Consider the following 13,893-nt stretch of genomic DNA (forward strand, 5'->3'; position numbering starts at 1 on the left):
GTAAGCAGTTTCTTGGGATTGGATCGGCAAAGAAAAGACGTTCAATAAACCTCCAGATGAAAGCACTAGCATCAAACATATCAGATATCAGTTTGCATGTCAAAGTGTTGTAACCTGGGGGTAGCGGCTGCCAACACAACATTCAAAAAGGGCAGCCGTACCAAAAAAAAAGAAAGAAAAAAAAATAGGAGAAGCGAAACCGCAGTTTCGCCCCCCGTCAACGCCCAAGAAAGTTTCACTTTGCTTTGGCAAGTTAGAACTAACAAAAGAAAAACTCGAAGAACTCAAGAAAACATTTTTTGTTAGTTTTTTTTTTTAAGTTTTTTTTGTTTTTTTGTTTTTAATTTTTTTGTTTTTTTTTTTCTCATCTGCGACTTGACGGTGATTTTGCCAAGTCTACATCGATTCAGAACCAGTTTCTGAAGTACCCAATTCAACGCAATGCCAAACTCGGTTTAAAATCCGCAAAACTGTCGCATGTTGGCACGCGCTAGCTTCCTCACTCGGCGCATGTTCTCTGGGACTGGAGTCGAGGCGCGAATTGGGGCAGATCTTCTTCTCCTGCGTGGCACTTCAATCGCTCGAGGAGCAATAACATCTAAATAGCTTCCTCCCAAGAAGTCCAACGTTGGAGATGTTGGTTGGATATTTCCAACGCAACAATAACTCGGTTCAGAAGAAATGTAGCTTCCTCCTAACGAGTAGTGTAGGGTCGGACTTGTAGGACGAAGGCGGCCAGCACATTCGAATGTTTGGTCACCGAAAAAGAACCTCTCGAAAGAGCTTTCGTCGTCGTCGTCGTCCTCCTCCTCCTCCTCTCCAACGTGCGCCACAACGAACGGTTGTTGTTCATATTCCTCCCTCGCAACCTGTTCCGGAATTCCAGCATTCGATGAAAGCGGTGGAATGCTTTCTTCCATCTGATTTTCAGAGACAGGCAGAAATAGTGAGGATATTTCACTTACTTCGTCGTCGGAGCTGTCCCTTGGGATGGCACGAAGAAAATCCCAAAGCTGACCAGCCTTTCCATTAGACGACATCTCTCTTTGAGCACGAAGGATAATGTCTTCTATATTCATGGATGGTTCCGACACTTCGAATAAGCTGGAGTCGGTGCCCGGTGCCTCCAACAGGCTTGAGCAATCACCCTCGTACTCAGAACTGTTAGGGCTCAAGGAGATGTTGACGGCCTCCTCACGAGCCTCTTCACCAGACGCCTTCTGCTCAGGTGGTACGGCGTCATCCTCCTCCACATTCCTTGTGCGGAATCTCTTCCAGCGCATCAACATAGATGTCACGAATGCTATTGCGCAAATTTTCGCCATCTTCTCTCTCTCTCTTTTCGTTAATACGAATCCACCGATAACGTGGTGGAGAATTAAAAGGGTCGACTCCCGGCCGCAAAACGAATAAACGATGAATCGTGTAAACGTGACACAGCGAGGAGCCGAGGACGCGCGCGCGAAACGCAAGTCCTTATATACCCATCGAGATGAAAAATTTCCCAGAAATTTTTGGAAAATTCCTAGAATCGTATAAAAATTTTGTATAACATTCCCCTGTACGACAGGTTCGAAAAATTTCCTGGAATTCCAGAAAATTTCCGGGATATTTTTGGACCCGACCAAGAATGGTTGCAGCTGACGACTCGACGGTTCAGTAATCGAACCTGTAGACCCGGCTGTTCATATTGTTATTATTATTATTTTTTTCATCAATAAGTAGGGGACGTCCTCGGCTGTAAAAGTATATCACGACGTTGAAGATGCAGCGCCATCTATCGATCATAACTGTGGAATGCTACGGTTCCAATTCAGACAGTCAATGTAATTGAAATTACGTTCCCGCAGATGCGCGAATTCATACAGTTCTTTTCAGATACGAAATAAATTTATCTCATCGAGAGTCTCTGAGTGCATTTAAAGTCCACCACCAACTTGGACGGGAAAAGCGATGACTGGCGAGAAGAGCTTCAAATCACAAATGCTTCATTTCAGAACCTTAATGTTTTCACAGTTTTGTACAGTGCTTGCAGAGCATCTGATCTCTTGAATGATATGAAAAATAAAACTCGTATGGTAAGCAGTTTCTTGGGATTGGATCGGCAAAGAAAAGACGTTCAATAAACCTCCAGATGAAAGCACTAGCATCAAACATATCAGATATCAGTTTGCATGTCAAAGTGTTGTAACCTGGGGGTAGCGGCTGCCAACACAACATTCAAAAAGGGCAGCCGTACCAAAAAAAAAGAAAGAAAAAAAAATAGGAGAAGCGAAACCGCAGTTTCGCCCCCCGTCAACGCCCAAGAAAGTTTCACTTTGCTTTGGCAAGTTAGAACTAACGAAAGAAAAACTCGAAGAACTCAAGAAAACATTTTTTGTTAGTTTTTTTTTTTAAGTTTTTTTTGTTTTTTTGTTTTTAATTTTTTTGTTTTTTTTTTGCGTTTTTTTTTTCTCATCTGCGACTTGACGGTGATTTTGCCAAGTCTACATCGATTCAGAACCAGTTTCTGAAGTACCCAATTCAACGCAATGCCAAACTCGGTTTAAAATCCGCAAAACTGTCGCATGTTGGCACGCGCTAGCTTCCTCACTCGGCGCATGTTCTCTGGGACTGGAGTCGAGGCGCGAATTGGGGCAGATCTTCTTCTCCTGCGTGGCACTTCAATCGCTCGAGGAGCAATAACATCTAAATAGCTTCCTCCCAAGAAGTCCAACGTTGGAGATGTTGGTTGGATATTTCCAACGCAACAATAACTCGGTTCAGAAGAAATGTAGCTTCCTCCTAACGAGTAGTGTAGGGTCGGACTTGTAGGACGAAGGCGGCCAGCACATTCGAATGTTTGGTCACCGAAAAAGAACCTCTCGAAAGAGCTTTCGTCGTCGTCGTCGTCCTCCTCCTCCTCCTCTCCAACGTGCGCCACAACGAACGGTTGTTGTTCATATTCCTCCCTCGCAACCTGTTCCGGAATTCCAGCATTCGATGAAAGCGGTGGAATGCTTTCTTCCATCTGATTTTCAGAGACAGGCAGAAATAGTGAGGATATTTCACTTACTTCGTCGTCGGAGCTGTCCCTTGGGATGGCACGAAGAAAATCCCAAAGCTGACCAGCCTTTCCATTAGACGACATCTCTCTTTGAGCACGAAGGATAATGTCTTCTATATTCATGGATGGTCCCGACACTTCGAATAAGCTGGAGTCGGTGCCCGGTGCCTCCAACAGGCTTGAGCAATCACCCTCGTACTCAGAACTGTTAGGGCTCAAGGAGATGTTGACGGCCTCCTCACGAGCCTCTTCACCAGACGCCTTCTGCTCAGGTGGTACAGCGTCATCCTCCTCCACATTCCTTGTGCGGAATCTCTTCCAGCGCATCAACATAGATGTCACGAATGCTATTGCGCAAATTTTCGCCATCTTCTCTCTCTCTCTTTTCGTTAATACGAATCCACCGATAACGTGGTGGAGAATTAAAAGGGTCGACTCCCGGCCGCAAAACGAATAAACGATGAATCGTGTAAACGTGACACAGCGAGTAGCCGAGGACGCGCGCGCGAAACGCAAGTCCTTATATACCCATCGAGATGAAAAATTTCCCAGAAATTTTTGGAAAATTCCTAGAATCGTATAAAAATTTTGTATAACATTCCCCTGTACGACAGGTTCGAAAAATTTCCTGGAATTCCAGAAAATTTCCGGGATATTTTTGGACCCGACCAAGAATGGTTGCAGCTGACGACTCGACGGTTCAGTAATCGAACCTGTAGACCCGGCTGTTCATATTGTTATTATTATTATTTTTTTTCATCAATAAGTAGGGGACGTCCTCGGCTGTAAAAGTATATCACGACGTTGAAGATGCAGCGCCATCTATCGATCATAACTGTGGAATGCTACGGTTCCAATTCAGACTGTCAATGTAATTGAAATTACGTTCCCGCAGATGCGCGAATTCATACAGTTCTTTTCAGATACGAAATAAATTTATCTCATCGAGAGTCTCTGAGTGCATTTAAAGTCCACCACCAACTTGGACGGGAAAAGCGATGACTGGCGAGAAGAGCTTCAAATCACAAATGCTTCATTTCAGAACCTTAATGTTTTCACAGTTTTGTACAGTGCTTGCAGAGCATCTGATCTCTTGAATGATATGAAAAATAAAACTCGTATGGTAAGCAGTTTCTTGGGATTGGATCGGCAAAGAAAAGACGTTCAATAAACCTCCAGATGAAAGCACTAGCATCAAACATATCAGATATCAGTTTGCATGTCAAAGTGTTGTAACCTGGGGGTAGCGGCTGCCAACACAACATTCAAAAAGGGCAGCCGTACCAAAAAAAAAGAAAGAAAAAAAAATAGGAGAAGCGAAACCGCAGTTTCGCCCCCCGTCAACGCCCAAGAAAGTTTCACTTTGCTTTGGCAAGTTAGAACTAACGAAAGAAAAACTCGAAGAACTCAAGAAAACATTTTTTGTTAGTTTTTTTTTTTAAGTTTTTTTTGTTTTTTTGTTTTTAATTTTTTTTTTTTTTTTTTTGCGTTTTTTTTTTCTCATCTGCGACTTGACGGTGATTTTGCCAAGTCTACATCGATTCAGAACCAGTTTCTGAAGTACCCAATTCAACGCAATGCCAAACTCGGTTTAAAATCCGCAAAACTGTCGCATGTTGGCACGCGCTAGCTTCCTCACTCGGCGCATGTTCTCTGGGACTGGAGTCGAGGCGCGAATTGGGGCAGATCTTCTTCTCCTGCGTGGCACTTCAATCGCTCGAGGAGCAATAACATCTAAATAGCTTCCTCCCAAGAAGTCCAACGTTGGAGATGTTGGTTGGATATTTCCAACGCAACAATAACTCGGTTCAGAAGAAATGTAGCTTCCTCCTAACGAGTAGTGTAGGGTCGGACTTGTAGGACGAAGGCGGCCAGCACATTCGAATGTTTGGTCACCGAAAAAGAACCTCTCGAAAGAGCTTTCGTCGTCGTCGTCGTCCTCCTCCTCCTCCTCTCCAACGTGCGCCACAACGAACGGTTGTTGTTCATATTCCTCCCTCGCAACCTGTTCCGGAATTCCAGCATTCGATGAAAGCGGTGGAATGCTTTCTTCCATCTGATTTTCAGAGACAGGCAGAAATAGTGAGGATATTTCACTTACTTCGTCGTCGGAGCTGTCCCTTGGGATGGCACGAAGAAAATCCCAAAGCTGACCAGCCTTTCCATTAGACGACATCTCTCTTTGAGCACGAAGGATAATGTCTTCTATATTCATGGATGGTCCCGACACTTCGAATAAGCTGGAGTCGGTGCCCGGTGCCTCCAACAGGCTTGAGCAATCACCCTCGTACTCAGAACTGTTAGGGCTCAAGGAGATGTTGACGGCCTCCTCACGAGCCTCTTCACCAGACGCCTTCTGCTCAGGTGGTACGGCGTCATCCTCCTCCACATTCCTTGTGCGGAATCTCTTCCAGCGCATCAACATAGATGTCACGAATGCTATTGCGCAAATTTTCGCCATCTTCTCTCTCTCTCTTTTCGTTAATACGAATCCACCGATAACGTGGTGGAGAATTAAAAGGGTCGACTCCCGGCCGCAAAACGAATAAACGATGAATCGTGTAAACGTGACACAGCGAGGAGCCGAGGACGCGCGCGCGAAACGCAAGTCCTTATATACCCATCGAGATGAAAAATTTCCCAGAAATTTTTGGAAAATTCCTAGAATCGTATAAAAATTTTGTATAACATTCCCCTGTACGACAGGTTCGAAAAATTTCCTGGAATTCCAGAAAATTTCCGGGATATTTTTGGACCCGACCAAGAATGGTTGCAGCTGACGACTCGACGGTTCAGTAATCGAACCTGTAGACCCGGCTGTTCATATTGTTATTATTATTATTTTTTTTCATCAATAAGTAGGGGACGTCCTCGGCTGTAAAAGTATATCACGACGTTGAAGATGCAGCGCCATCTATCGATCATAACTGTGGAATGCTACGGTTCCAATTCAGACAGTCAATGTAATTGAAATTACGTTCCCGCAGATGCGCGAATTCATACAGTTCTTTTCAGATACGAAATAAATTTATCTCATCGAGAGTCTCTGAGTGCATTTAAAGTCCACCATCAACTTGGACGGGAAAAGCGATGACTGGCGAGAAGAGCTTCAAATCACAAATGCTTCATTTCAGAACCTTAATGTTTTCACAGTTTTGTACAGTGCTTGCAGAGCATCTGATCTCTTGAATGATATGAAAAATAAAACTCGTATGGTAAGCAGTTTCTTGGGATTGGATCGGCAAAGAAAAGACGTTCAATAAACCTCCAGATGAAAGCACTAGCATCAAACATATCAGATATCAGTTTGCATGTCAAAGTGTTGTAACCTGGGGGTAGCGGCTGCCAACACAACATTCAAAAAGGGCAGCCGTACCAAAAAAAAAGAAAGAAAAAAAAATAGGAGAAGCGAAACCGCAGTTTCGCCCCCCGTCAACGCCCAAGAAAGTTTCACTTTGCTTTGGCAAGTTAGAACTAACGAAAGAAAAACTCGAAGAACTCAAGAAAACATTTTTTGTTAGTTTTTTTTTTTAAGTTTTTTTTGTTTTTTTGTTTTTAATTTTTTTTTTTTTTTTTTTGCGTTTTTTTTTCTCATCTGCGACTTGACGGTGATTTTGCCAAGTCTACATCGATTCAGAACCAGTTTCTGAAGTACCCAATTCAACGCAATGCCAAACTCGGTTTAAAATCCGCAAAACTGTCGCATGTTGGCACGCGCTAGCTTCCTCACTCGGCGCATGTTCTCTGGGACTGGAGTCGAGGCGCGAATTGGGGCAGATCTTCTTCTCCTGCGTGGCACTTCAATCGCTCGAGGAGCAATAACATCTAAATAGCTTCCTCCCAAGAAGTCCAACGTTGGAGATGTTGGTTGGATATTTCCAACGCAACAATAACTCGGTTCAGAAGAAATGTAGCTTCCTCCTAACGAGTAGTGTAGGGTCGGACTTGTAGGACGAAGGCGGCCAGCACATTCGAATGTTTGGTCACCGAAAAAGAACCTCTCGAAAGAGCTTTCGTCGTCGTCGTCGTCCTCCTCCTCCTCCTCTCCAACGTGCGCCACAACGAACGGTTGTTGTTCATATTCCTCCCTCGCAACCTGTTCCGGAATTCCAGCATTCGATGAAAGCGGTGGAATGCTTTCTTCCATCTGATTTTCAGAGACAGGCAGAAATAGTGAGGATATTTCACTTACTTCGTCGTCGGAGCTGTCCCTTGGGATGGCACGAAGAAAATCCCAAAGCTGACCAGCCTTTCCATTAGACGACATCTCTCTTTGAGCACGAAGGATAATGTCTTCTATATTCATGGATGGTCCCGACACTTCGAATAAGCTGGAGTCGGTGCCCGGTGCCTCCAACAGGCTTGAGCAATCACCCTCGTACTCAGAACTGTTAGGGCTCAAGGAGATGTTGACGGCCTCCTCACGAGCCTCTTCACCAGACGCCTTCTGCTCAGGTGGTACGGCGTCATCCTCCTCCACATTCCTTGTGCGGAATCTCTTCCAGCGCATCAACATAGATGTCACGAATGCTATTGCGCAAATTTTCGCCATCTTCTCTCTCTCTCTTTTCGTTAATACGAATCCACCGATAACGTGGTGGAGAATTAAAAGGGTCGACTCCCGGCCGCAAAACGAATAAACGATGAATCGTGTAAACGTGACACAGCGAGGAGCCGAGGACGCGCGCGCGAAACGCAAGTCCTTATATACCCATCGAGATGAAAAATTTCCCAGAAATTTTTGGAAAATTCCTAGAATCGTATAAAAATTTTGTATAACATTCCCCTGTACGACAGGTTCGAAAAATTTCCTGGAATTCCAGAAAATTTCCGGGATATTTTTGGACCCGACCAAGAATGGTTGCAGCTGACGACTCGACGGTTCAGTAATCGAACCTGTAGACCCGGCTGTTCATATTGTTATTATTTTTTTTTTTTTTCATCAATAAGTAGGGGACGTCCTCGGCTGTAAAAGTATATCACGACGTTGAAGATGCAGCGCCATCTATCGATCATAACTGTGGAATGCTACGGTTCCAATTCAGACAGTCAATGTAATTGAAATTACGTTCCCGCAGATGCGCGAATTCATACAGTTCTTTTCAGATACGAAATAAATTTATCTCATCGAGAGTCTCTGAGTGCATTTAAAGTCCACCACCAACTTGGACGGGAAAAGCGATGACTGGCGAGAAGAGCTTCAAATCACAAATGCTTCATTTCAGAACCTTAATGTTTTCACAGTTTTGTACAGTGCTTGCAGAGCATCTGATCTCTTGAATGATATGAAAAATAAAACTCGTATGGTAAGCAGTTTCTTGGGATTGGATCGGCAAAGAAAAGACGTTCAATAAACCTCCAGATGAAAGCACTAGCATCAAACATATCAGATATCAGTTTGCATGTCAAAGTGTTGTAACCTGGGGGTAGCGGCTGCCAACACAACATTCAAAAAGGGCAGCCGTACCAAAAAAAAAGAAAGAAAAAAAAATAGGAGAAGCGAAACCGCAGTTTCGCCCCCCGTCAACGCCCAAGAAAGTTTCACTTTGCTTTGGCAAGTTAGAACTAACGAAAGAAAAACTCGAAGAACTCAAGAAAACATTTTTTTTTAGTTTTTTTTTTAAGTTTTTTTTGTTTTTTTGTTTTTAATTTTTTTTTTTTTTTTTGCGTTTTTTTTTCTCATCTGCGACTTGACGGTGATTTCGCCAAGTCTACATCGATTCAGAACCAGTTTCTGAAGTACCCAATTCAACGCAATGCCAAACTCGGTTTAAAATCCGCAAAACTGTCGCATGTTGGCACGCGCTAGCTTCCTCACTCGGCGCATGTTCTCTGGGACTGGAGTCGAGGCGCGAATTGGGGCAGATCTTCTTCTCCTGCGTGGCACTTCAATCGCTCGAGGAGCAATAACATCTAAATAGCTTCCTCCCAAGAAGTCCAACGTTGGAGATGTTGGTTGGATATTTCCAACGCAACAATAACTCGGTTCAGAAGAAATGTAGCTTCCTCCTAACGAGTAGTGTAGGGTCGGACTTGTAGGACGAAGGCGGCCAGCACATTCGAATGTTTGGTCACCGAAAAAGAACCTCTCGAAAGAGCTTTCGTCGTCGTCGTCGTCCTCCTCCTCCTCCTCTCCAACGTGCGCCACAACGAACGGTTGTTGTTCATATTCCTCCCTCGCAACCTGTTCCGGAATTCCAGCATTCGATGAAAGCGGTGGAATGCTTTCTTCCATCTGATTTTCAGAGACAGGCAGAAATAGTGAGGATATTTCACTTACTTCGTCGTCGGAGCTGTCCCTTGGGATGGCACGAAGAAAATCCCAAAGCTGACCAGCCTTTCCATTAGACGACATCTCTCTTTGAGCACGAAGGATAATGTCTTCTATATTCATGGATGGTCCCGACACTTCGAATAAGCTGGAGTCGGTGCCCGGTGCCTCCAACAGGCTTGAGCAATCACCCTCGTACTCAGAACTGTTAGGGCTCAAGGAGAGGTTGACGGCCTCCTCACGAGCCTCTTCACCAGACGCCTTCTGCTCAGGTGGTACGGCGTCATCCTCCTCCACATTCCTTGTGCGGAATCTCTTCCAGCGCATCAACATAGATGTCACGAATGCTATTGCGCAAATTTTCGCCATCTTCTCTCTCTCTCTTTTCGTTAATACGAATCCACCGATAACGTGGTGGAGAATTAAAAGGGTCGACTCCCGGCCGCAAAACGAATAAACGATGAATCGTGTAAACGTGACACAGCGAGGAGCCGAGGACGCGCGCGCGAAACGCAAGTCCTTATATACCCATCGAGATGAAAAATTTCCCAGAAATTTTTGGAAAATTCCTAGAATCGTATAAAAATTTTGTATAACATTCCCCTGTACGACAGGTTCGAAAAATTTCCTGGAATTCCAGAAAATTTCCGGGATATTTTTGGACCCGACCAAGAATGGTTGCAGCTGACGATTCGACGGTTCAGTAATCGAACCTGTAGACCCGGCTGTTCATATTGTTATTATTATTATTATTTTCATCAATAAGTAGGGGACGTCCTCGGCTGTAAAAGTATATCACGACGTTGAAGATGCAGCGCCATCTATCGATCATAACTGTGGAATGCTACGGTTCCAATGCAGACAGTCCATGTAATTGAAATTACGTTCTCGCAGATGCGCGAATTCATACAGTTACTTTCAGATACGAAATAAATTTATCTCATCGAGAGTCTCTGAGTGCATTTAAAGTCCACCACCAACTTGGACGGGAAAAGCGATGACTGGCGAGAAGAGCTTCAAATCACAAATGCTTCATTTCAGAACCTTAATGTTTTCACAGTTTTGTACAGTGCTTGCAGAGCATCTGATCTCTTGAATGATATGAAAAATAAAACTCGTATGGTAAGCAGTTTCTTGGGATTGGATCGGCAAAGAAAAGACGTTCAATAAACCTCCAGATGAAAACACTAGCATCAAACATATCAGATATCAGTTTGCATGTCAAAGTGTTGTAACCTGGGGGTAGCGGCTGCCAACACAACATTCAAAAAGGGCAGCCGTACCAAAAAAAAAGAAAGAAAAAAAAATAGGAGAAGCGAAACCGCAGTTTCGCCCCCCGTCAACGCCCAAGAAAGTTTCACTTTGCTTTGGCAAGTTAGAACTAACAAAAGAAAAACTCGAAGAACTCAAGAAAACATTTTTTGTTAGTTTTTTTTTTAAGTTTTTTTTGTTTTTTTGTTTTTAATTTTTTTTTTTTTTTTTTTGCCGTTTTTTTTTTCTCATCTGCGACTTGACGGTGATTTCGCCAAGTCTACATCGATTCAGAACCAGTTTCTGAAGTACCCAATTCAACGCAATGCCAAACTCGGTTTAAAATCCGCAAAACTGTCGCATGTTGGCACGCGCTAGCTTCCTCACTCGGCGCATGTTCTCTGGGACTGGAGTCGAGGCGCGAATTGGGGCAGATCTTCTTCTCCTGCGTGGCACTTCAATCGCTCGAGGAGCAATAACATCTAAATAGCTTCCTCCCAAGAAGTCCAACGTTGGAGATGTTGGTTGGATATTTCCAACGCAACAATAACTCGGTTCAGAAGAAATGTAGCTTCCTCCTAACGAGTAGTGTAGGGTCGGACTTGTAGGACGAAGGCGGCCAGCACATTCGAATGTTTGGTCACCGAAAAAGAACCTCTCGAAAGAGCTTTCGTCGTCGTCGTCGTCCTCCTCCTCCTCCTCTCCAACGTGCGCCACAACGAACGGTTGTTGTTCATATTCCTCCCTCGCAACCTGTTCCGGAATTCCAGCATTCGATGAAAGCGGTGGAATGCTTTCTTCCATCTGATTTTCAGAGACAGGCAGAAATAGTGAGGATATTTCACTTACTTCGTCGTCGGAGCTGTCCCTTGGGATGGCACGAAGAAAATCCCAAAGCTGACCAGCCTTTCCATTAGACGACATCTCTCTTTGAGCACGAAGGATAATGTCTTCTATATTCATGGATGGTCCCGACACTTCGAATAAGCTGGAGTCGGTGCCCGGTGCCTCCAACAGGCTTGAGCAATCACCCTCGTACTCAGAACTGTTAGGGCTCAAGGAGATGTTGACGGCCTCCTCACGAGCCTCTTCACCAGACGCCTTCTGCTCAGGTGGTACGGCGTCATCCTCCTCCACATTCCTTGTGCGGAATCTCTTCCAGCGCATCAACATAGATGTCACGAATGCTATTGCGCAAATTTTCGCCATCTTCTCTCTCTCTCTTTTCGTTAATACGAATCCACCGATAACGTGGTGGAGAATTAAAAGGGTCGACTCCCGGCCGCAAAACGAATAAACGATGAATCGTGTAAACGTGACACAGCGAGGAGCCGAGGACGCGCGCGCGAAACGCAAGTCCTTATATACCCATCGAGATGAAAAATTTACCAGAAATTTTTGGAAAATTCCTAGAATCGTATAAAAATTTTGTATAACATTCCCCTGTACGACAGGTTCGAAAAATTTCCTGGAATTCCAGAAAATTTCCGGGATATTTTTGGACCCGACCAAGAATGGTTGCAGCTGACGATTCGACGGTTCAGTAATCGAACCTGTAGACCCGGCTGTTCATATTGTTATTATTATTATTTTTTTTCATCAATAAGTAGGGTACGTCCTCGGCTGTAAAAGTATATCACGACGTTGAAGATGCAGCGCCATCTATCGATCATAACTGTGGAATGCTACGGTTCCAATGCAGACAGTCCATGTAATTGAAATTACGTTCTCGCAGATGCGCGAATTCATACAGTTACTTTCAGATACGAAATAAATTTATCTCATCGAGAGTCTCTGAGTGCATTTAAAGTCCACCACCAACTTGGACGGGAAAAGCGATGACTGGCGAGAAGAGCTTCAAATCACAAATGCTTCATTTCAGAACCTTAATGTTTTCACAGTTTTGTACAGTGCTTGCAGAGCATCTGATCTCTTGAATGATATGAAAAATAAAACTCGTATGGTAAGCAGTTTCTTGGGATTGGATCGGCAAAGAAAAGACGTTCAATAAACCTCCAGATGAAAACACTAGCATCAAACATATCAGATATCAGTTTGCATGTCAAAGTGTTGTAACCTGGGGGTAGCGGCTGCCAACACAACATTCAAAAAGGGCAGCCGTACCAAAAAAAAAGAAAGAAAAAAAAATAGGAGAAGCGAAACCGCAGTTTCGCCCCCCGTCAACGCCCAAGAAAGTTTCACTTTGCTTTGGCAAGTTAGAAATAACAAAAGAAAAACTCGAAGAACTCAAGAAAACATTTTTTGTTAGTTTTTTTTTTTAAGTTTTTTTTGTTTTTTTGTTTTTAATTTTTTTGTTTTTTTTTTTGCGTTTTTTTTTTCTCATCTGCGACTTGACGGTGATTTTGCCAAGTCTACATCGATTCAGAACCAGTTTCTGAAGTACCCAATTCAACGCAATGCCAAACTCGGTTTAAAATCCGCAAAACTGTCGCATGTTGGCACGCGCTAGCTTCCTCACTCGGCGCATGTTCTCTGGGACTGGAGTCGAGGCGCGAATTGGGGCAGATCTTCTTCTCCTGCGTGGCACTTCAATCGCTCGAGGAGCAATAACATCTAAATAGCTTCCTCCCAAGAAGTCCAACGTTGGAGATGTTGGTTGGATATTTCCAACGCAACAATAACTCGGTTCAGAAGAAATGTAGCTTCCTCCTAACGAGTAGTGTAGGGTCGGACTTGTAGGACGAAGGCGGCCAGCACATTCGAATGTTTGGTCACCGAAAAAGAACCTCTCGAAAGAGCTTTCGTCGTCGTCGTCGTCCTCCTCCTCCTCCTCTCCAACGTGCGCCACAACGAACGGTTGTTGTTCATATTCCTCCCTCGCAACCTGTTCCGGAATTCCAGCATTCGATGAAAGCGGTGGAATGCTTTCTTCCATCTGATTTTCAGAGACAGGCAGAAATAGTGAGGATATTTCACTTACTTCGTCGTCGGAGCTGTCCCTTGGGATGGCACGAAGAAAATCCCAAAGCTGACCAGCCTTTCCATTAGACGACATCTCTCTTTGAGCACGAAGGATAATGTCTTCTATATTCATGGATGGTCCCGACACTTCGGATAAGCTGGAGTCGGTGCCCGGTGCCTCCAACAGGCTTGAGCAATCACCCTCGTACTCAGAACTGTTAGGGCTCAAGGAGATGTTGACGGCCTCCTCACGAGCCTCTTCACCAGACGCCTTCTGCTCAGGTGGTACGGCGTCATCCTCCTCCACATTCCTTGTGCGGAATCTCTTCCAGCGCATCAACATAGATGTCACGAATGCTATTGCGCAAATTTTCGCCATCTTCTCTCTCTCTCTTTTCGTTAA

The sequence above is a fragment of the Pholcus phalangioides genome, unplaced genomic scaffold (genome assembly GCF_987345545.1).
Source record: "Pholcus phalangioides strain wild (caught in Gottingen) unplaced genomic scaffold, Ppha-v1.0 ptg000172l_1, whole genome shotgun sequence".
Taxonomy (NCBI): Eukaryota; Metazoa; Arthropoda; class Arachnida; order Araneae; family Pholcidae; genus Pholcus; species Pholcus phalangioides.